The sequence below is a fragment of the Phascolarctos cinereus genome, unplaced genomic scaffold (assembly GCF_003287225.1).
Source record: "Phascolarctos cinereus isolate Bilbo 61053 unplaced genomic scaffold, phaCin_HiC Scaffold_9;HRSCAF=440, whole genome shotgun sequence".
Taxonomy (NCBI): domain Eukaryota; kingdom Metazoa; phylum Chordata; class Mammalia; order Diprotodontia; family Phascolarctidae; genus Phascolarctos; species Phascolarctos cinereus.
In genome coordinates, this window is record NW_027556402.1 from 217,087,718 (window position 1) to 217,111,377 (window position 23,660).

General features: G+C 39.8%; 1 protein-coding gene across 7 annotated transcripts in view; it reads left to right on the plus strand.

The window, feature by feature from the left end:
- BMAL1 (basic helix-loop-helix ARNT like 1) overlaps positions 1 to 23,660 on the plus strand; it is an 86,787-nt gene that overhangs the window by 17,943 nt on the left and 45,184 nt on the right. For 5 of the 7 annotated variants that reach the window (XM_021002041.2, XM_078148094.1, XM_078148095.1 and 2 more), the window contains exons 2-3: positions 14,676 to 14,849; positions 22,596 to 22,696. The gene's annotated coding sequence lies outside the window, so the exon portion shown is untranslated. Of the gene's footprint in view, positions 1 to 7,763; positions 7,853 to 14,675; positions 14,850 to 22,595; positions 22,697 to 23,660 lie in introns of all 7 variants that reach the window. The other 2 variants (XM_021002038.2, XM_021002039.2) reach the window with 2 other exon arrangements.

Sequence of the window (23,660 nt, forward strand, 5' to 3'; positions counted from 1 at the left end):
AAAAATCCACTGAGAAATAGTTTTTTGAGAGTAGATGCAGGACTGCATAAGAAATCGTCAAAATATACTGATCGTGAGTGTTTTTCTAAAGAAATTGCATGCTCTAAATGCCTAGGGTGCCTCTCTGTCTCTCTCCCTAAACACATGCACTAGAGGTGCCATGGCCCCGTGGTTAGAGAGCTGGCCTCAGAGTCTAGATGACTTCAGTTAAGGTCCTCCTACCTGTGACTCAGACTGGTGATGGGACTCAGGCAAATCTCTTAGTCTTTAGTGACTCAGTAGCTCTCTAAGACATTTATGTTGCAGAGAAGATGCCGACCTTCATCGGTATAGAAAGTTCATCCCCAGGAATATATTGATAAAATAACAGGTCCAAAACAAAATATGTGCATGTTAAACCCTGTAGCATAGTATGTTACTACATGCTGCCATAGTTGATTAGGGGGAGGGGTAAAGGGGGAACCTAAGTGAACCTTTATTTTATTCCTATGAATTTCGTCGAGTTAGATTTAGCTCACTGGTTTGCATCGATTAGATCTTCTAAAATTCAGCTTCTGTTACCCAGCTTGTATTATCCACAAATTTAATAAACACCCCTAAGTCACTGGCAAAAATATTGACCAGAATCAGGCTAAGAATAGAAATTTTGATATATCACTAGAAACTTCCCTTCAGATTGAATTTGATTGAGTCAATCAGTCATTAAACATTTAGTGTCTATTGTGGTCTATAAGCACTAAACACTGGGGATGTAAAAAGAAGCAAAAGCCAGTCCCTGCCCTCAAGGAGTTCACAATCCAAGGGAGGAGACAGCAAGCCAACAGATGTGGACAAACAAGCTATATACAGGAAAAACAGGAAATAATTAAAAAGGGGAAGGCACTAAAATTAAGAGAGATTGGGAAATGCTTCCTGAAAATGAGATTTAGTTGGGAGAAGCCAAGGAAGCCAGATTCATTAATAGGCACTGTTTATGTATTGTTGTTCTCCCAACTATGAGTTTAATTGTAGTATCTTTAAGCTCATGTTTATCTGTCTTGTCTGTAAGAATATCTGAAAGAGGGGCAGCCAGGTGGCACAGTGGATAGAGCACTGGCCCTGGAGTCAGGAGGACCTGAGTTCACATCTGGCCTCAGACACTGACCCTGGGCAAGTCATTTAACCCCATTGCCTAGCCAAAAAAAGAATATCTGAAAGACTTTGTCAAATATCTTGGCTAAATCATAATACATCATATGTAATAATCCTAATACTGAATCTAGATAATATTTCTCTTATCTATTAATCTAGCCCAAAAAAAGCACTGGTTTGTTGTGACTTGTGTTTTGTGAATCCGTGCTGGCTCTTAGTGATCACCTATTTAAGTTTTCGCAAACCAACCATTTAATCATCAGATCTAGAGTTTTTCTGGAAATTGACATCAAGCTAACTTCTGTATAGTTTCCGTAATCTGCTGTCGCTACCATTAAAATAATTTGGGCGCCGTTTGCTCTTCGGCACCTTTTTTTGTTTTCAGCACTCGTTAGAGATTGCCAGCTGCAGTTCAGCAATCGAATTTACCAGTTTTTTCAGCGTCCTGAATGTAATTTTATATTAGCGAAAGGATCTGAATTCATTTCAAAGAGCTGTTATTGTTTTATTAGCTCCTTCCCTGTGTGGGGCTTCAGTTCCCCATGTTTATTCTTTCCTTTCCAGATTGAAGATCATTTTCCTTGGCAGATTAGATGAAAGCAAAACAGGATTTTAAGTAGCTCTGAGTTTGCTGTCATCAGTTGATCCTTTTTTTTTTAAACCATCTACCCCAAGCAATGGGCCTCGATGTTCCTGGTTTTTCTTGCTTCGAATGTAGCAAAACAAAACAAAACTCTTTAAAAAGTTTCTCTTCAGTACTTCTCTCCAGGCCGCGCTTATTCTTGGCTTTAGACCTCTTGACACTATTCTAGCAGGTCTATACCGCTTGTGTATTTGTCTGTTATGTATTTGTTGTCATATAGTGCTCTTTAGTTTAGCTTTTGTATGTGTACAAAGAGGGCAGCTAAATGACCCAGTGATAGAGCTCTGGGCCTGGAGTCAGGAAGCCCTGAATTCAAATTCAGCCTCAGACATTTACTAGCTGTGTGACCTGCCAGAGAAGGGAATGGCAAACCACTTCAGTGTCTTTGCCAAAAAAACCCTACGCACAGTACTGTGTGCTATGGTCCATGGGGTTAGGAAGGGTTGACGTGACTAAACAACAATGTATGCAAAAGAGCAGAGTTACTTAAAGAGCTTCATATATATCCATACTGGTATTTTAGATGTCTTTTTTTTCTTCCTTATCAGGATCTTTTGCAGTAATTTTATTACAATTAAATTTTTAAGGACCTCCTCAGGAAATTTCCTTTTAGAGTCTCCCTTTTTTTCTCTGGACTTTTAAAAGACTGCTTTATTAGGTTGCGAGCTCCTTGAGGGTAGCAGACAGTCTGGTCCTTAATACAGTAGTTGACACATAGTTTAGCATTCAATAAATACTTGTTAATTTCTCTCATACAGTCTAGGGAACATGTCTGATTATGCTTAGCTTTCTCTTAATCTAAGGGAGAGCTCTAGAGCATATGATTTTATCAATCCTTTTAGCAAGATCAGAAGTTTTTGAGTTGAAAGATACTTTAGACACCATCTTTCCCTACCCCTTCAATTTCACAGATGTCCCAATAAAAGTTAGGGAAAGAACCTTAATACATGAATTAAAGTTAGTGCTGGAATCACTAACCCCACTGTTTCTGCCAAGGACACACTTTGCCATGGGGTAGCATGCCTGAGTCCATTAGCTAGGGTCAACTGGGGACTCTCCAGAGGAAGATATCCCCTAAGCCTCAGCTGCCAAGAGTGAAGGGAATGACTAGAGAAAAGAGAAGAAAGGGAAGTTGTGTGTGACCTTCTTTTCAGTTCAGTGCTTGGAGCAAGGAACCAATCCCCTTTAGTGAAATGAGACAGGACGGGAGAAGGCTCAACAAATGCTTAATTGATCTGTCGTAGCCCAGAAAGTTTCTGACCAGCGTAGACTCTACTTAAGTCTGGGGAATAAGCCGAATTGAATTAAGCAGCGATTTTATGATAGTTGAGGTTCATAGGAGGAAATACTTTCTAGCTCAGAGATTCTCAATCTGCGGTCCAAGGAGTCCCGAAATAAATTTGAAGAAGTCCGTGAACTTGTATGGGGAAAAATTACATCTTTAGTTTCACTAACCTCTACCTGAAATCTAGCATTTCCTTCGATTATTTTGAACTGTTATTCTGAAAAGGGGTTGATAGACTTCCAGACTGCCTGAAGGGGCCGTGACACACAAAAAAGTTAAGAATCTTTGCTCTGTAATACCTTCACCAAGTGGTTATTTAGTCTTGTGCCTAACGAGCACTTTTATTCTTCTGTAGAACTTTTAAAGAGTGTCCAATTTCCTGATATCATTAAGAAGCCATAATTTTTCTAAGTGGATACCCACTTTGGTCTGTTCTATAAAAAGCTGATGGAGTCAACAATGCCTCGAAGTACTTAAAACTCACAGTAACTAGTTAATTCCCCAAAATATACATTTGTTTCACTTTATTTTAATCTGAACTTGATGAATACCAAAAAAGGGAACATTTCCATATATGTACAAAGTAGACCAGAAAAAGAATGTTTGTGTAAAACTGTAACTCTTTCACATACACCTTGTTTTAATATGTCTGTATGAAATAATTCGACATAATATTTTCAAAGTTGTCCTGCTTCAGTGACCATCTTTCTTCCTCCTCCTCCTCCTCCCCCCTTCCTTCTCTTTCTCTTCTTCCTCTTCCTCCTCATGATCACTGACTCCCCTCACCTCCCGAAATGGAAAAAAAGAAAAAGAAAAACATAGTTCTTGTAACAAAGAAGCAAAGTCAAGCGAAGCAGATTCCTCCGTTTGGCATGTTCAGTCAGTCAGGAAACATTTATTAATCACCTGCTGTGTGCCAACCACTGCGTGCTCTGAGAATACAGAGAAAGCTAAAATATATTGCTGCTCCCGAGGAGCTCAGAGTCTAATGGAGGAGACAGTATGCCAACAATTATGTACAAATAAGGTAGGTACAGGACAGATCTGAAATAATCAACAGAGAGGGGGCATTAGAATTCAGGGGGATCAGGAAGGAGTTCTTGTTGCTCAAAAATATGTCACATGCTGCATTTGGAGTCTTTCACTCCTCTACCAGGAAGTAAGTAATGGCTTTGCCGTTGGTCCTCCAGAGTCATGGTTGGGCCTTGAACTGATCTGAGTTCCTAAGGGCCTTTCAAAGTTGTTTGTAATTTATATTTTTGTTTTATGAGTTGTTCTGGTTCTGCTCACTGTACCCTCCATCAGTTCATGCAAGTCTTCCCAGGTGTTCTCTGACATAACATTTCTTATGACATAACAGTTATTTAAAAAAAAACTTTTATTTTCAATTAACACGACATTATTTTTTTTTCCTCTTTCTCTCTCCCTTCTCTTTCCATGAGAGTAAAAACAGCAATAAAATCTTCATAAGAATTATGCATAGTCAGAATCATGATTGGTCACTGGATTGATCTGAGTTCTTTTAAAATTGTCTTTAGAATGTTGTGATTATATAAATCATTCATTTGGTCCTGCTCACTTCATCTGCATCAGTTCATACAAGTCTTTCCAAGTTTCCCTGAAACCGATCCTTTCATGATGTAGCGCTTTATATAAATTATCCTTACAACCAATGCCTGAGATGGGTACTATGAATATCTCTTCATTTTCTAGGTAAGGAAATAGAGGCCTGAAGTGGTTTGTGACTTGTTCACTTCCACACAGGTTACAGTAGATATCTAGTTAAGTACTTAGTAAGTATTTTGACTTAAATCCTGGGATTTTCCCATTACACCATTGTGTCTTCAACCAGACAGTCATTGATTCCTACAAAACTACTCTGGTCTATATAGGATAAAAGTTATTAGAACAGTATAATAGTAGAGAATAATTAATCATTGTAGCGTGCAAATTATAGAACTCAGATTCCAAACCTACCATAAATATATGCAATGATAGACCCTGCCCCTCCTGTGTTGCACTCTATTTGCAAAAGCATGACATTTTCAGTGGTAAATCATAAAAGCTCTACCCTGATGCTTTTTCATGGTACCATTGCATCATTTCTTATAGTACAATAATATTTCATTACATTCATATACTGTCATTTGTTCAGCTGATCCCCGACTGATGGATACTCCTTTAGTTTCCGTTTCTTTGCCATCAGGAAAAGGACTGCTTGCTGTAAATATTTTTGTACATATGAGTCCTATTTACTTGATGTCTTTGAGGTATAGACCTAGTAGTATTATTGCTGTGTGCCCAATTTATTGGCTTTGGGGGCATATAGTTCCAAATTGCTTTCCAGAATGGCTTGACCAACTCCCAGCCAACAGTGAACCAGTGATCCCATCATGATAAATAGTTCCTAATGTCAAAGAACTTATAGTCTACTGGGGGATACAACATGTAAAGAGACAAATATATACATGATAGTTTAGGAGTGGAAGGAAAGAATACTAACTACTAAGGGAAATCGAGAAAGTCTGTAAGAGAAAGCACATGAACATCTTATTTTAAAATAAAATTTTAAGGGGCAGCTAGGTGGCGCAGTGGATAGAGCACCGGCCCTGAAGTCAGGAGTTCCTGAGTTCAAATTCGGCCTCAGACCAAACACTTGACACTTACTAGCTGTGTGACCCTGGGCAAGTCACTTAACCCCAATTGCCTAAAAAAAAAACTAGAATAAAATAAAATTTTATAGATATATTTAGTTTTAGCAATACAAACATTTACAGATTACTCCCACTTTGTGAGAGGTCTTTTGCCCCAAAATAAAACAGATAAGTAAAATTAATAATACATGACCTCATCTGAAAGTGAATGGAATATTTCATATCTGTAGCATTACTCCCTTCCCTCCCCCATTTCCTTATAAAAAAAATTTAACAGAAATCTGTTTTCTTCCTCCCACCCCCATACCATGGGGGAGGGGGTGAAGAAGATAAAAATAAATTTCTTGTAACAAATATGTTTCGTCAAGCAAAGCCAATTCCCTCAGTGACTGTATACAAAAGTATGTATGTCTCATTCTGCACCCTAATGGAGAGCATGTTTCATCATTGGTCTTTTGGCAAAGACTGGGAGTCAGGGCTAATGAATTGTTGTGCTCAGTTTGGCTGGAAGATAGTGTGAAGAGGAGTAATGTTCAGAAAGTCTGGAAAGGTAAGCTAGCACACAGAGCCAGGCACTGTACTTATAAAAGGCTTTAAAGATAGTTATCAAGAGCCTACTATGTGCCAGGCATTGTATTTGTGGAAGGCTTTAAAGGCTCAGCTGCACTCTATGTCCCTGCTTTTGGAGAGATGGAGGTTGATGGGTTGCTTGTGTTCAGGAGTTCTGGGCTGTGATTGCTGAGTCAGTCAGATGCATGCACTAAGTCTAGCACCAAAGTGGGGGAGCCCTCAGCAGCAGGGGTTCACCAGGCTGCCGAAGGAGGGAGAAATAAACTCAGAAAAGGAAGCCTATTCAAGCTTCTCTACTGGTCACTAATGAGATCTGACCTGTAAGTGACTACTGCGCTACCAGCCTGGGTAAGATGAAAAGGCCTAGTTTCCCAAAGAAATAAAATCTTTTTTTTTTAAATAAAATCTTTAAATGTCAAACTAAGGAGTTTATATTTTTTCCCTAGGAGCATTTAGAGAAACATTAAAGTTTCTTGTTCAATCCATTACGCACATTCTCATTCTGAAAAACAAAACATCTCTGCATCATCTAGCAATCTGCCCCTAATATAATGGAGACCAACTAGTAGCTATGGATCCAACTCAGCCTTTCCCTGGATATAAGTACATACCTATAGTTGTAGCATTCTGGATAGAATGTTTAACTTGGGGTCAAGAAAACTTGGATTCAGATCCCTTTGACCTTTGATACTTGAGCAGCTGGATGGCACAGGAGATACAGTGCTGGACTTGGGGTTAGGAAGACTTTGAGTTCAAATCCTTCCTCCGATTCTTACTAGCTGTGTAACTCTAGGCAAGTTACTTAATAACTGCCTCAGTTTCTTTATCTGTAAAATGGGAATAATAATAGCACCTACCTCCCAGCGTTGTTATGAAGATCAAATGAAATAATATTTGGAAAGTTCTTTACAACCTTTAAAGTGCTATAGAAATAGTTATTATCATTATTATTATTGTTGTTATTATTACCACCTACATGTTGATGGACAAATCACTTAAGCTCCAGTTTTCTTGTCTGTAAAATGATATGTGTAGTATCTACCTCAGAAGGTCTTGTGAGGCTCAAATGAAGTAACGTGTAAAATGCTCTGGGAATGACCTGCACTGCAAGGTGCATCAAACCCAGGACTAGAGCAGAAAGCCACTGCTCATCCCCTGGCACAGTGTGCTGTACACAGTGCTTCTTAAACGTGCTGTTGTAACAACAGGAATGAGGGGGCAGCTAGGTGGTGCAGTGGATAGAGCACCAGCCCTGGATTCAGGAGGACCTGAGTTCAAATGTGGCTCAGACACATAACACTTGCTAGCTGTGTGACCCTATTGCCTAGCCAAAAAACACAAACAAAACAAACAAACAAACAGGAATGAAACCCTTTTGACGAGTTAGCCCTCTTATTGCTCTGTCTGTTCTTCCCTTCTGGTCTTTACTTCTCTGACTTCAGACTCAACTTACTCACCTGAACTGTTTGGTGCTTTCCAGCTCCTGCCTTCCGATCTTCCCAGTCCTAGTGCTGCCAGCCTGCCAACGTGACCTACTCACCTACTCAGGGGCTATCTCGAGGGCCAAAGGTATCATGCTCTTAGTGATTAAAAATGAAACCACTTGCCTGCCCATGTGCATTTCCCGTTATTGACAGAGGTGTCACAGAATACCGTATGACGTTACAAGCACTTGGATATTGTTTTCCTCATTTTTTTGGTTTCATTTTGTTTTGCAAATGAAGAGGTTTTTATATATTAACACTTGGAATATTTAGTTATTTGAGAATGTCTATTAGCCTAGCCTTCATATAGTTACTGGTTTTGGAGAAGCAGCAGCAGGAGGAAGCTGTCTGTGTCCATTATGCTGAAAAATACCTATTTGTCCTTTCTTCCGCATGGTCCTTCTTAATTATTCCCATATAGTGATTTTTGATATTTTAAAGTCACATTTTTATATTATCAGGATTATGTGTTCATTCCAGTAGAGGTTGGAAATGCTTATTGTATTCAACATCATTTGTACAATGCTTCTGGGGGCTGGGGGGAGAAAACGGTGGAGGAAAGCATCAGAACAATGACCTGCAGTGTAGTCATGCCTCCAGAGGCTGTGATTTGGCCTCTGGTTTGCTGGAAAGGAAGTTCTGTGGGTGTAGCATCAATGTGATGTCCAGAGGAAATGAGATGATAGTCCCACTGTACTTAGAGCTTGATGGCCCGCGTGTGCAACATTGGCCAGTTCTGGATACCGTGTTTTAGCAGTGATAGTCACAAACTGGAATATGTCCAGAGGAGGGTGGCCAGAATGACTGGGGGACTCAAAACTCTCATATGCAGACCAATTAATTAAAAGAACTTGGGAGTACAGGGGGTTGGGGGGCAAAGGATAGGAGGAGATTTCACATCTCTAGGCCCCTGTGCTTCCTGTCCAGCCTTTACTGCTAACACTTACCAGTCCGACTAATGAAGTGCCTGAGGACATGCTCAGCTCACTCTTGCTTCTGCACTTTTGTTTATGCTTTTCTCTCATGCCTCTCATCCTCCATTCTTGTAATAGCCTTGCTGTTTCCTTCTGTCTGATCCTCATGATTTTTAGTTTTACATCCTCCAAGGAATCTCTGATCTTTCTACTTCCTAGTATTCCCACATTTTGGCCCTTAACTGAAGGGCACGAACGGTTTCATTTTTGTCTTTGGAGCTATAGCATCTTTCATAGTACCTGACACACAGTCAGCTATGTCAATAAATGCTTGTTGAATGACTGAATATATATATATGTATGTACTTCTAGCTATAGAAACTTTAAGGTTTCTTAGACATTTACATGTTCTGTCATTGGAGCCTCATGACAGTCCTGTGAGGTAGGGACTTCACAGGTTTTATCCTCCTCATTTTACAAACAAGGAAACCAAGGCTCAAGGGAATTAAGCCGCTTGGCCACGTACACAGCTAGCAAACAGCAGAAGTAGAATTTAAACAGAGTTTCTGAAGCTGACTCAAGCACTGACATATTTATTTTGTCTTGTACTATTCTCTAATTGTTTCATCATGTCTCCCAAACAAGATTTAAAGGGCACTGAGGTTCAAGACTATGTTGTATGTTTTTGATACCCCACAGCTGGGGTTTACACATAGTAAATGCTCAGTTAATACTTGTTGTGTTGAGTTGAAAGTGGATTAAAGATTTTGTCACTTGGGGTGATTGTACTGAGGATTAGTTTGTAGCTGAAAACTATTTTGTTACAAATATTGCTTCAAAGCCTTTTGGTTTCTAAGTGGCAGTCTAAAGGACAAGTGTTGAAAGTAGTTTATTCTTAGAGGAAGTGAACCACAAGTATAATCTCTTTGGAAGGAGTATTCTCAGAGTGATGCTTCTTTGGAAATATGAAAAATATGTTTCCTGCTGGTGCAGTTATTTTACCAGTCCGTATAAACCATATTAAAGCTATTAGCATCTGTAAGGTCATAATTTCTGCTTGGGCACGTAACTAGACTCTTGACAAGACCTTAATTGAATGGTGTCTGGCATGGCTGTTGACCTTGGTGATCTCTGTGGCTTACCACATGATTGTGATCTCTGAACTCTGGTGATCTGTATTGATTTTTTGCACATCAGAGGGGAGGGATTGATGCAGCTTCTTTTAGATTCACCCGTCACTTACAGACCTTGCTTTAGTTGACCTACTTTGGGTTTGACCTTGATTTGCACAATGAAATGTTATTAATATACCCATGATTAAGCCAATCGTGTAACAAACTAGTTTTTTTTTTCAACACACAGAAAGATGTGCAGTGGGAATTTTTAGGGTTTTACTGCTCCTGTTTTTTAACTGCATCACATGGAAAGATTCTCATTTAAATAAAGTGAAGCAATTATTTGAGCATGGATAGGACACTGGGCAAAGACAGTATGCTTTGATTCCTTTCTAGATGGAAGCTTAATCAGGAAATGGCCTAGATGGCATTCTTTCAAGTAGGTCCTTGAAGTATCTTGGCAACAGCCTCAGGGTCATAATTGGAAGAATTTGGCTCTGTTTGTCTGTGGGTGTTTACAGTGTGTTATAGGGCACTGTTTCTTTTATTTATAGAATATTATAAGCAACAAGCATCTGAAAGCTGAAAAGTCACTAAATGTGGATTTATTTGGAGCAGATTCCATTTTAAAAAGCACCAGAATAAAAACAGAGTTATTATAAAAATATATTATGGCGGAGCTTGACATCTATAACTATAGGGTTGCCAGCGTCTGTTGGAACCACATTTTAAGAGCTTTATAAATCAACTCTTGTTCAGTCCATGAACTTGAATTTGAGTCATCTTCATTTGGATAGAGGGTGTAGTTATGCCTAAGTGAATAATTATTTACCTAAAAAAAATGCGTGCTTTCTAAATAAGGAGGTTGAGGTGCCTGTCACAGTGGTCCTCAAAGGCTGTAGTAGTGGAGGGAAAGTTCTGGAAAGTCCTACCGAAAGCTAGTTGGCCAAGAGGAGATTTTTTTTCCCCTTTGGAGATGGTGGTCCATAGCAGTTCATGAAGATGGCCTACAAGGCTTTAGCAGAGTTTATGCATTGATGGAGGAAGTACCTGCACTATCATTTACTCTCTAAGTCTTCTGTTCTCTAAGCTAAACATTCCCAGTTTCTTCAGAGAATCTTTTTTGGCACAATCGCAGGGCCTTTCACCATCTCGGTTCCCTTCCCCGAGCCTATTATGTCCTTCCTAAAATTTGGTTCCTTGACGGCATTCTAGCTGTGCTCTGACTAGAGCAGAATATAAGACTGCTGCCTTCCTAGTGGTAGGAATACTATACCTTTTTTGCTGTAGCCAAAGCTTACATTAGTTTTTTTGGCTACCAAGTGAGACTGGTGACTCAGTGAGTCACCAAAATTCTCGGACTACTGCTATCTAGCCACATCTCCATTTTGTACTAATGAAGCTGATTTTTTAAACCCAAGGGTAAGGAATTTATGAGGTATAGTGGATAAAGTGGTAGACCTGGAGTCAGGGAGACCTAAGTTCAAATCTGTTCTCAGACATTTACTAGCCATGTGACCTTAGACCTCTTAATCTCTCCCAGCCTCAGTTTCCTTAGCTGTAAAATGAAAATACTAAAATCTCCCAGGGTTGTTGTGAGGATAAAATGAGATTATTTGCAAAGGGCTTTGCAATCCTTAAAGTGCTGTATTAATAATACTAGCTATTATCATTATCATCATTTTCCTAGTTTTAAATTTCATCATATTAGCATCAACCTAATATTCTGGCTAGTCAAGATGTTTCTGGAGCCTTACTTTGACATTCAATGTGTTGATCACCTGCATATTTAGTAAACATGCCAAATATGCCTTTATCCAAGTAACTAACCATCCCTTTAATGTTTTAGAATTTTTCTAAATTTTGATTATATGTTTTAGAATTTTTCTAGGATTTGAAGTCTAGCTCATTGTCCTATGGTTTGCAGACTCTATTGTACTCTTAGCATGGCATCATGGAAAGTCTGTTAGTAGATTTGATGTCAGAAGATCTATGTTTGAATCCCAGCTCTGCCACTTACAGCCTGGGTAACCTTGGACATATCATTTCATCTATTTGGGCTTCAGGTTTCTTAACTGTAAATTGAGGGTGAATAACCAGGTGGTTTCTAAGGTCCCTTCTAACTGTAAGTCTTTGATCCTATTGTCATTTTTTGAAAATCAGAACAACTATCCTTTTCTGGTTGCCCATTCTCTACAGTCATTCAAAAATCCCTGACAGCAGTTTGATAATCATGTCTGCTTAGCTTCAGGACCTCAAGTTGTATTTCTTCTGGATCTGGTGACTTGGGCTCATCAAGGGCAGTTACATACTTCCTTGCAACCACCTAACCTACCTTGGTTTTCAGCACTCAACTAGCCATCTATCTGTCCTTTCTTGTCCAAAGATCATTCTCCTTGGCAAAGAAGACAGAAATAAATAAGAGTTGAGTGACAGCTTATCTCAGCCAACTTAGAGAACAGCTGGTGTCGAATACCTGGTGGTGCATGCTCTTTTCACTGTGCTTTTGTAGTCACTGGTTGAGGTTGACTTGAAAGTGGAAGCCATCTTTAATTGTCAGTTGGGAAGAGGTCCACAGCTCTTGCTTAACTTAGTAGCTTCCTAGCACTGGACAGCAGCTTCCTGTAATCCCCCGCTGATAGATGGTACAATGGCAACTTGTTTGTAAAATTTGCAGACTATCCCTGAACCTGCTCCATCTTAGTGGTTCTGTGGATTCTTCAGTCAGCTCATCAACCATATCCAGAGAGATTCTGAGGATGGATCTTTTTTTCCTTTATACTGCTTCTGCTTTTACGATATGCCCACCAGCTCCTACTCTTGCTTTTGTGCAGTGGAGTCCTTCCAGGACCTCGCCACTGAGACTTGTGTATTTTTTAGTTAGCAGTCAGTTGTTCAGATACTTAGTTATGTGCAAAAAAAAAAAAAAGTCGACTCTACCCTTACTTAACAAGTCAGTCATTGTATGGTGACTTGACTTATAAGGGAGAATTTGCTATCATTCTAGCCAGTATTTTAGAAATCTGGAAAACGTATAATTAAATCCATTTTTCATTCACTAAGTATGTCACTTAGTGTTCCCTGTTGTTATCTACGAGATAAAGATAATTAAGTTAACCTGCCTCTTTAGAGGGACTTTAGATATCATCTAGTCTAAACCTTGCCCTGATCTCTCCCTCTTCCCTCCTTTTTTTTTTCTTTTACAGATGAGGAAACTGATAAGGTCTATTGTAAATTAGGTGACTCACGTTTGGTCTTATACCTAATCAAGTGTGAGAGTTGAGCCTTGTACCAAAGTCTTCTGAGTCCAAGACTCATGTTCTTTTCATTCTATTGCTAAGTTACTGTCTCCATTCCATTTACAGAATTACAGAATCTTAAGGTTGAAAAGGAAATCATTTGGTGCTATCTCTACATGAACAGAATTTACCTCTACAATTTACCTCTGGAAAAGCCTAATGTGAGAAGGAAACCAGTCTCTCTGGGGGTAGTTCATTTCACTTTTGAGTAACTATTAAGAAGGTTTTCTGCCTGTGCCACTCAAAAAGAATGGGCCCAGTGACAGATGTCCTGCCACACTAAATGTGAGACCTTCTACTGGCATAAAGCCAGTAATCCGTACTCAGATTTAGAGCTGGAAAGGGACCTTAGAGACCATCTAGTCTAACCTCCTCATTTTACAGATGTGGAAACTGAAGCTTGTAGAGGTTAAGCGATTTGTTCATGACCACTCAGGTAAGTAAGTAGCAGAGGTGAGACTCATACCTTTATTTTCTAGACTTCAAGGCTAGTATCTGTTTCTACCCTGCCACAAGGTCATACTGCCTCTAAAGTAGAGCTTGCTGCCAGAACAGGGCCATGAACCCTGAACCCTCCAATTAAAAGTCTAATGCTGTACTTACTTTCAGAATGACAACTGGATTCCTTGGAACTAGTTATTGAATGAATTCCAGATCTACCTAACTATACTGTCATCTAGTCCATATTTACCCATTTTACCTACTAAGATCAAATGAAAGATTTTGTCAAATAATTTGCTAAAATCTTTGGTATATACTTTTTCCACCCTTCCATTTGAGAGCAAAGGAGAGAGAGAGAGAGAGAGAGAGAGAGAGAGAGAGAGAGAGAGAGAGAGAGAGAGAGAGAGAGAGAGGAAGAGAGAGGGAGAGAGAGGCAGCAGAGGCATGGATATCCAGACAGAGCATGCATGCCTACCAGAAGCAGCCCTCCATCTTCCCAAACAAGAAGCATTTCTGTTGGGGGATACAACCAAAGAGAAGCTGTCAAGATATGCTAAAAGACTTGTCTCCAAGATCTGCAAGAAGGTCCTCAAGGGCATCTCTACTGACAAGAAGTATCCCTTCACCAGCAATGCTTCCGTTCAAGGCAGACTCTTGTCCTGTATGTTGACCCAAATGAAGATGATGAGCACAGTTGTCATCTGCCATGACTCCTCGTGTTATGTCCGCAAACAGCTAATTCTAGAAGTGCACAAGACTGGATGAGTGCCCTTCCCTTAGCAAGATGGAGACGTTCCATGTGCTGAAGGTCACCGAAGCATCCTGGGCAAGAAGCAGCTCCAGAAGTTCTTAAACTCTCCCCAGCATAGACAAACACTAGTGGCACAGAGAATGTGTAGCCTGACCTGATAATAAAAACAGCCTCCCATCCAATAAATAACATATAATCTATGAGATTCTGCTCAAAAAAGGGGGAATTGAAGTTACTCTGTCATAGAATGTTCTTGCTCCATTCGTACTGACTTGGGAGTGCTCACTTCTTCTCTCCCTAAAAGCCTCATAAGAGTAACTTAGAGAATTTTTTCAGGAACCAGAGTCACTAGCCTATAATTTTAAAAATCTGCTCTCTTCTCTTTTAGGAAATTGAGATGACGTTTGCTCACCCTTAGTTTTGTAGCCACCTCTCGTCACCATTCTTTGTGAGTTTTTGAAAAAAGATGAAGATCACCAGCAATTCTGTCTGCCAGTTCTTTCAGTAGCCTGGGATGTATTTCATCTAGGCCCGGTGACTTGATCTCATCAGGAGCAGCCAGGTACTTTTGCCATTTCCTTATTGTTTTGGGTTTCAACTTCCTGCTAATCATTTTGGTTCTGTGCTTCCTAGAAATTCCAGAAAGTTATTCTCCACACGTAGAAAAAATTAAAACAAAGTGATGAATGGCTCTGCCATTTCTCTGCTGTCTGTTTTTATCTCATCCACTCTGAGACTCCGCCTAACTCTTCATTAAGCTTTTTCTTGCCTGCAACGTAGCTTAAAAACAAACAAAAACAAAACCAGCATTCCTGGTTTTTGCTCTTTTACATTTGTTTCCAACTTCAGTATATTCTGAACTTTAACATTCTTAATGTGTTGCTATTTTGATGCTTTTTAATTCACTTAGCCAGTCAGCAAGCATTTATTTTTTACTATGTCATGGCAAGGAGTGCAAATACAAGGAGAAATAGTTAGTCCCTGACCTCAAGGAGCTTCCATTTTATTGGGGAAAGACAGTGCATAAATAGAAGCTGGAAAAGGGAGGGAAGGAATGACAGAAAAGCCTGTGGGACTGATGGGTTTAGTAGAAGAAGAAATCCATAGTGCTGCCAGAAGAGGAATGAGGCATGGCAAGCCTGTGTGCCCTCCTTAAGTGGAGGTTCTGGGAGGAGCCATCCAATCAGAGGGAGAGGCACGGAGCAGAAAGAACTTCCAGTGTGTTGGAGTTGGAGACAGGCTTATGAATAAAGAGCAGGGCCATGGTAGAGGATATTGGAAAGATGCCTTAGGCCTTCCTTTATCTGTTCATACCTTTTTTAAAAATCCAAGTTGATCTTTCTACAACAGAACCAAGAATTCTGTTAATCTCTTAGTTTTAAAATCCAGGTTGGTTGATGACTTCCTCATTCATCCACATCAGTCTCTTTATTTGCATTGTAACTCTTTTGCTTCTTTCTAGATAGAGTAACTTGTGTTTATGTTGTTCAAAGTAAATTTTTGAGCGCATCCCATCCCTCTTTAGCTGACTTATATTTTAGGCGTTGGGATCGTACTTATTCTGAACTCTTTGGAATCCACTCTCTAGGAGCCTTTTCCTTCCTTTCCCTCATGCATTCTAAGATGTAATAGTTGTTTCCTTGCAAGATTCCCATCATTTCTACTTTGGCAAGTGTTTCCCCCTCATTGGTTGAAGAACATGGAATCTCAGAGCTGGAAGTATCAGAGTTGGATCCCTAATAGCAGTTCCTCTCATGGCTTCCTCTGCTTTTCAGAGAATGAAATTATCATTAAAGCAAGTCAGGAATTTCAGCTGCTTTGCCGTTAGCTACAGGAGTGCTTTAGCAGATGTCTAGTTGACTAAACTTTGCCATCACTGTTGTAGCCTATGTTTGGTTTATGATCTGTTTCCTGAATGTTCACATCTGGTCTTATTTCATAATGAGCTTTTATATCTTGTCTCTCTTCCCTTCCGTCTTCTCAGCCTTAGTCCAAGCCTTCTGTCTGAACTTTGACCACTTTACCTCTTGACCTCTAATTTCTAAGATCGCTGTTTTGTTTTGTTGCCTTGACTATTCCTTTCCATCCTCAACATCGGTCAGTCCAAAAGCATTTATTAAACTCCTACTTTTGTACATTCTTCCTTCTTAAATGACTTCAAAAACTTTCATCAGCCTTTTGGAATATTCTCCAGGCCATCTTTCTCCTAATCCTTTTTGTTTTTGTTTTTGGGTTTTTTTGCCTTTTGGGGAGGCAATTGGGGTCAAATGACTTGCCCAGGGTCACACAGCTAGTAAGTGTCATGTGTCTGAGGTCAGATTTGAACTCAGGTCTTCCTGACTCCAAGGCCGGAGCTCTATCCACTGCACCACCTAGCTGCCATTCTCTAACCCTTTTTAATGATCCTTTTCCAAGCTTCCATCCTTCAACCTCACCAACTCTTCTCCCATAATAAGAACAAAATCGTAACAACTAAAACAATAGTTAGCATTTATACAGTGCTTTTAAGGTTTGTAAAGCATTGTACGCATGTTATTTTATTTGATCCTCACAACAAGCTCATGAGATAGGTGCTGTTATTATCCCAATTTTACAGATGAGAAAACTGAGACACAGGTTAAGTGACCTGTCCAGGGTTACACAGCTGAGGCTGGATTTGAATTGAGGTCATTCTTCCTCCCAAGTCCAGGACTCTGATCCTCTCTGTGCCACCTAACTGCCTTAAGAAAATCACATCTCTTCTGTGAGTATTAGCTTAGCTCTTATGTTGTATAGCTCTGTGGTGTCTAACATTTTATCAGTAATTAACATGAAGACCTACATTTAATACTTCTGAAACTAGCAGCTGGCGTGAAGTATGATATTTATTAAGGTGGCTCACAGTCAGGATCCAAAAAGATTTCAGCTGAGCAGAGCAGTGGTTGTAAAGTAGTAAGAAGAAATTTCCTGGGTATAAATATAAAGTCCTACGCTCGTATAACAGGTTTTTTAAAAGCTCAAATATAAGATGGGGAGGCCTGGCTAGACAACCACAATTTGTGTGAAGATCCCGAGGTTTAGTGGATTTTAAGCTCAAAGAGGAGTCAACAGTATGATGTGTCTGCCCCAGATTGCCAGTACACTCTGGTTCTGGTCACTGTGTTTCTGTTCATGAAGCCTTATACTCCCGTACTTGGAGCTTTTCTTGAGAAAGTTGGATGACCGATTATTGGATATGGAATAGAGAGAATTTTTGGTCATGTAGCTATAGAGAGAACTCCTGAGGTTTCTTCTGGCTGTTAAGATTCTTTGACAGCTCCTCCGTCCTCTCCCCTGGTTAATCTCTAGCTAGAATATTGTGTTCAGTTGATGAAAAATAACAGATCTTTTTGAAGATGGACATGGAGCTTCAAGCAGTAGATAAACATGTCAAACTTGAACCCAGGAGGAGATTAGTTCAACTCTTATCTCTGCTACATTCTGAATCTTAGTTACCTTGTCTGTAAAACAGTATAATAATACTGGTAGTATTGAACTCACAGGGTTCTTGTGCTCAAAAGAGATGGGTATGGAGAAGCAGGTTGCAAACATTATTATCAACCTCAGAGAACTGTTGTGCAGATTCGCTGAGATGATACACATAAAACACTCTATAACTTTTTGAAGTGCTCTGTAAATGGCGGCCAGTATTAATATTAGAAATTGACTTGAACAAATTGATGCTGGTTTGGTATCCTGAAGGGTTTGAGATTCATAACCGAACTTGCCTCCTTCACCCCAGGGTTGTTGTAAAGATCAAGTGGAATAATATACATAAAGCCTTACAACCATATGTAAATGTAAGCTATTATTTATTATGTTAAAGAGCTCTGTGACCATAGAAAGCTCTAGAAATCTGAACTGGTATTCATTGCTTTGCGGCAGTTAGGTGTTTGGGAAAGAGAGTGTATTGACTCTGACTTCTCTTCATTTGAAAAAAAAGTGAAGACTCTCAAGTGAATCTATCACATTGCTTTATTTAGACATTGGGCGTTTTGGATTTTTAAATTCCTAACCCTAGGTAGGCACATTTAGTTCCCTTTCATGTTTGCCCAGAAATTAAGATAAGGTAGGTTGGCTGAGCTTTTGAAAATTACAGAGTTTAACTTGGTTATAGCAGCCAATCAAAGCCTAGCTAGCTTGAGTGAATGCATAAGCTGCGGGCCTCAGAGACACTGGATTTGGCAAGCTTAAGTCTTATGAGGGGGTGTACTGGGCAGTGTTCACTGTGTGCTGACTAATGTACTGCCCTAAGTGTTGGCATGTGGAACTGAGATGGTTTTGAAGATTCCAGTGCTGTCTTTGGGTGGGATTCTTTCAAGTTGCCTGAAGCCTGCAGGGTTTAAATTAAGCTTTTATTATTATTATTTTTATTTTCTTTTGCAAACGGGATCTCATTTTCTTGAACATTATTTCAACAATGAAGGTATTGTTGTTGCTTTTTCAGATAACCAAATAATTTCCCTGTCCTAGGGAATGGCCTAGAGGAACAGTCATACAGAAACACCTCTTGTACCACTTCTACCTCCTACCATTTGTAGATTAATGATTCAGGGTTTGAATATCATATGCATTGTTGCCACCAATCCCACATTCTTTCCTTGCACAATGTGGTAGTATTTTATTGTTACACCTTTGTAGGACTTTTAAATTTTGCATAGTAAAGCATTTCTGTATGTAGAGAGGGCTGTCCCCCACATATAGCATATGGAGGTATTCTTGTATTGATGGGGGCGGGGCCCAAGCCAAGATCTTGGCCCTTTGCCCCAAAGGGAATCTGACTGACAGGCACCAGACCCTCATCTCCCTTTGAAAGCCTTAGCCTTACCTTTTAATCTTATTCAGATGTGCCCTAAAAGAATCTGGCTCCCTTTTGTCTATAGGTCCCAGACCGGCCTTCCTTTATCTCCTTTTGAAAATCCTAGCCCCACCTTGATTTTGTGCAGATGCCTTTCAAACTTCTGCCTTCCTGTTCCCTCCATTGTCTATTCCCATTGTCTATTCAATCTCTCTGACCTCCCCAATTAGAATTCTTACCTAGACCCTTTTCCCAACCCCCTTCTCTGGCCACCCAAAGTTACTTTAGTATTTAAGATCCACCTTGGCCCTCATTCAGATGCTGAGAATCTCAGGCCCACAAGGCTGAGAACCTCTCATGCCCGTCCGTAGTCACCTGCTCAATGTGATTTATCACTAATAAACTTTTCCTCTGGCTGAAGAAGATTTGAGTTGAATTCATTCAGCAGGGCCCGGTACCGTGATCTTGGGGATTTTCCAGCACCCCAAAAGTCATAGATCTCTTCAGTGATATCATCCTAGGAAGCTGAGTTCTTCAGTCTGGGAAGGTAGAATGAGGTGTTAAGTGATGGGCCCAATCTTTCGTAGTGAGTAGCAGAGCCAGGATTCTGATTCTGGTGACACTAAGTTCAGGGTTCTTTCCATTGTACCAGGCTGTCTCCCATAAGCACATGAAAGAAAATGAGCCGGTAAAAATATATTCAAAAGAAAAATTTCCAGAGTAATTCCTGGGATCCGAGAGAAATTTAAGTAGAAAGGCGTGGTAGTTTTAATAGACACAAACTCACTGTGAGATACTGGTTTGATATGACTGTCACCAAAGCTAAGTCTTAGGCAGCACTAATGGAACTGTCATTCTGTTACCTGCAGTGAGAAAGGTGATAGGTCCACTGTGCAGTGCCTTGATCTGGCCCGTTGTGGAATACAGGCATACCTTCACCCTATGTTGTTCATTAGTTCTGCAAAAATCTGACTTTGAGTCCAGCAGCATTTTAGAGAGCTGTCCGTATCATGGAAATAATGTTGTACATTGTGTGATCAGTTGAAGAACATTACAACAGAATTCTTGATGTTCTAGTGGAGTTTGGCTGTAACATTAACATCATTATTATGAACTGACTGGTTGGGGCAACATTATGCAAGGTGTTTAGTTTTGGTTGCCACACATTAATTAGCATTGATTAGTAAGTTGGAGTGTGTCCAAAAGAAGGCGACTCAGTTGACCAGGAGACTGGAAACCTTATCATGTGAAGAACAGTTGTAGGAACTGGGGATGTCTAAGGAAAAAAAAATAGAGAAAAGAAAAATTATGGGAAGATATAATCATTGTCCTCAAACATCATCTAATGTCTATAATGTGGAAGAGGGTTTGATCTTTATGTAGGATTTGTGGGAGGACAGAAATAAGAATTGCATGAGATGAGATGTAGCTGGCTGGAGAGGTGCCATATTGGAGGGAGTGTCCTTATTGAGGGGGCGATGGATCCGTGTAGTCTTATAGAGTATTGTCCCAGTCATTCTTTTTTTTTTTTAAATTAATTGTCCCAGTCATTCTTTATGACTGAAAGGCAGGGAACACTGCAGTCATGAAAGAAGAAGCAAAATTTCAGGTGACCCAAAGGACCATAAAGAGATGCGTGGTACCTGTACATGGGCTCCAGCATCTTACCAACAACACTTTGCTGGCAATTACTGGCTTAATGAGTTGGGAGAGTCATTTAGTGAGGCCAAGGTGGACAACTGCATGCTGCAGTGTTATTGCCGACACATTCTTAAAAATCAGAGGAAGGCCTCTCGTGTGTTGGATAGATCCTCTGTGGAAGGTTTATAGAAAGGCATGGAAAACTGTCACAGGGGCTGCAAAGTCACAGAGAAGCTGAAACCCACATTTGTCCAGGGTCTTTCCACACAATGAGATTATCATTCTATTGAAGAACTCATTTGAGCAAAATTACACTAACCAAAAAAATTAGGTGTCCCATGAAATCTTAGTTCAAGAACCTTCTGATTTGGGGGTGCTTAGAGTGCCAGAATCAACATGAACAACTTCTATCATTGTTATTATTGTTGTTATCATTTTTATCATGTGATAAAACTTTTGTGTGACTTCTTGGGCTGGAGATGAGGGCTTAACACATGGGTGACGTCTTTTAAAAATCCTTTTAGCATACGCTGTGCAGTACACACAGGACGTGGTTAATAAAATTGTGTATGTTTCTGTCCAAGGGAAAGTGAGCCAGTCTTCTGTTTTCTGGATGTGACTGAAAAGAGTGGTTAGATGGGAGAACAGAATAGATTTTATTCTGAAACAAGCTGTTAAGACCCTTTTAATGAGAAGACAAGATCCAAATGAGTCTTGTGCATGAATCAAACACAAGACATAGAAGAGAAAGCACAGAATTGGGAGTGCCAGCAAGTGCTGTTTTACAGTCAGATGAAAAAGCACAGATACTCATGAGGCCTCTGAGGCAGAGTGTGGGGGAAGGTGGGGGATCAGTAACATGTGGAGGTGCAGAGGATCGGCTGTGTCAAAAAGGAGGTGAAGAAAAACAAGTTCTGTGTGGGAATCCTAAGGGAAAAGAGGACGTTCCTTCTTTCTCAAATCAACTTTAGCTCTTAGGAAGGAATAGAGGAAATGGGGAATGGGAGTCAGAGTTGAAATCTCATTAAAATTAATTAGCTAAAAGTTATAAGGCTCCCTTAGATTTTTATTATGAATTCCAAATAATATCTTTAGTAATAATTCCCAGCTATCACAACATTAGGAGCAGCTAGGTGACACAGTGGATAGAGTGCTGAGTTTCGAGTCAGTAAGATTCATCTCCCTGAGATTGAATCTGGCCTTAGACACTTACTACCTGTGTGACCCTGAGCAAAGCACTTAACCCTGTTTGCCTCAGTTTCCTCATCTGTAAAATGAGTAGAGAAGGAAATGGTAATCCACTCTAACATCTTTGCCAAGAAAACCCCAAATGGGGTCACAAAGAGTTGGAGTAACTGAACAACATCACCATGTCAACATTTTGTTTCAGACAATGTTTTTACCACCATCTTTCCCCAATTGTCCACTATGGACATATTTATATGGTAAATAGGCATCAGGGTAATTTTTTTAAGTTAATGATATGAAAATTGTCTGTCTTGCTTCCCTTTTGAATGGTAGGTATGTCTAGGAATTAGTATTTAAAAAAACCTAGGAAATTAGTCTTTACAGAAAATATCCTTCACCAGTCTCTCTCCATCTCTTTATTTTCCTCCTCACACCCTTACATTATTATAGCTATGTTTTTAAGAAGAGGTAGAGACATTCAGAATAATTGGCTAGACTATGGAAAGAGGTAGGATCATGAAATATCTGATTGTCACTGTCTGTAAATGAAGAGCCTATAAATGAACCCACCCCTCTCTGTTCACCCTTGTTAAACTATTCTTTCATTTACGTTAAAACTATCTTATGGGGTTTTTTTCCCCCTTTATGTGTTCCCCTTTCTAGGATTCCATGAGAAGCTGACGGATATCAGAAAAGCCTGTGGGTGACTGCAGTAGAGACCTGATTCCTAGTCTGAATTTGAATTTCAAAAACCCTATTTCCAGGTAAGAAGTCATCCCCAACAGATATGCTCACTTTGGAGCTATTTTTGTGGTTATTGCTAAGGTTGAACTATTCATTTCAGAAATGTAGGTCAGGTAATAATAGCTCATTTTTCTATAGTGCTTTTAGATTCTTTGGCTTTGGAGAATGTGTCCACATTAACCAGCTGTATCTGAGTTTAAAAAAAAGAATAGAGACATTACCCCTTTGGGATCTGATTCCTTGGTCTCCTCAGCCGAAATAGTCATTCTTTTGCCAATGGTAGCCCTAAAGGATATTCTATGAGGTGACATTTATCCTTCATGATAAGTGCCTTAAATATTCAGTTTTTCCAGATAAGAGGCTAAATGACCTGCTATTTTGGGGGCTGTTGAAGAGGAGAGTCTGACTTGAGTGTGGGTTAGACTAGATGTCTTCTGGCTGAGGTTCTTCCAACTCTGAATTTATAGAAGGTTACATGCTTTGGTTCTCCTTTGTTTTACATGCCTATGAATTCCAGTAAATGAGAAAGGCATGATTGTACTTCTTAAAACCATTCTGTCTTTTCCCCAGTAGGCTGTTTTTGTTTTACGTTTTTAATGATCCTGTTCTTTATTTATTTCATCAGTCTCCCTCTGTGCTTTAACAGACATCAATGAATTTCTACATGAATTTCTGTGACCAAAAATATTCATCCCCTGATGACCAACCTTTTGGTGGTGAATTTATCTGAATTTAGCTACCCTGGGCCTCAGAAGACATGCACAATCTTTTCCTTGACCTCTATTCAAAGAATCTTCAGCTTGCCCAAAGCTTGTATCTACTTGCCATAGTGTTGGAAAATTGAAGGTACCCTTGATGATGAAGCATGGAGGGTAGATGTTAGTGAAATAATCCTTTATTATAGATTCACTAACTATAGCTTTGAGAGGCAGGCAACATGGTGTGGTAAAAGAGAGAGCTGGCCTCAGTGCCAGGAGGACCAAG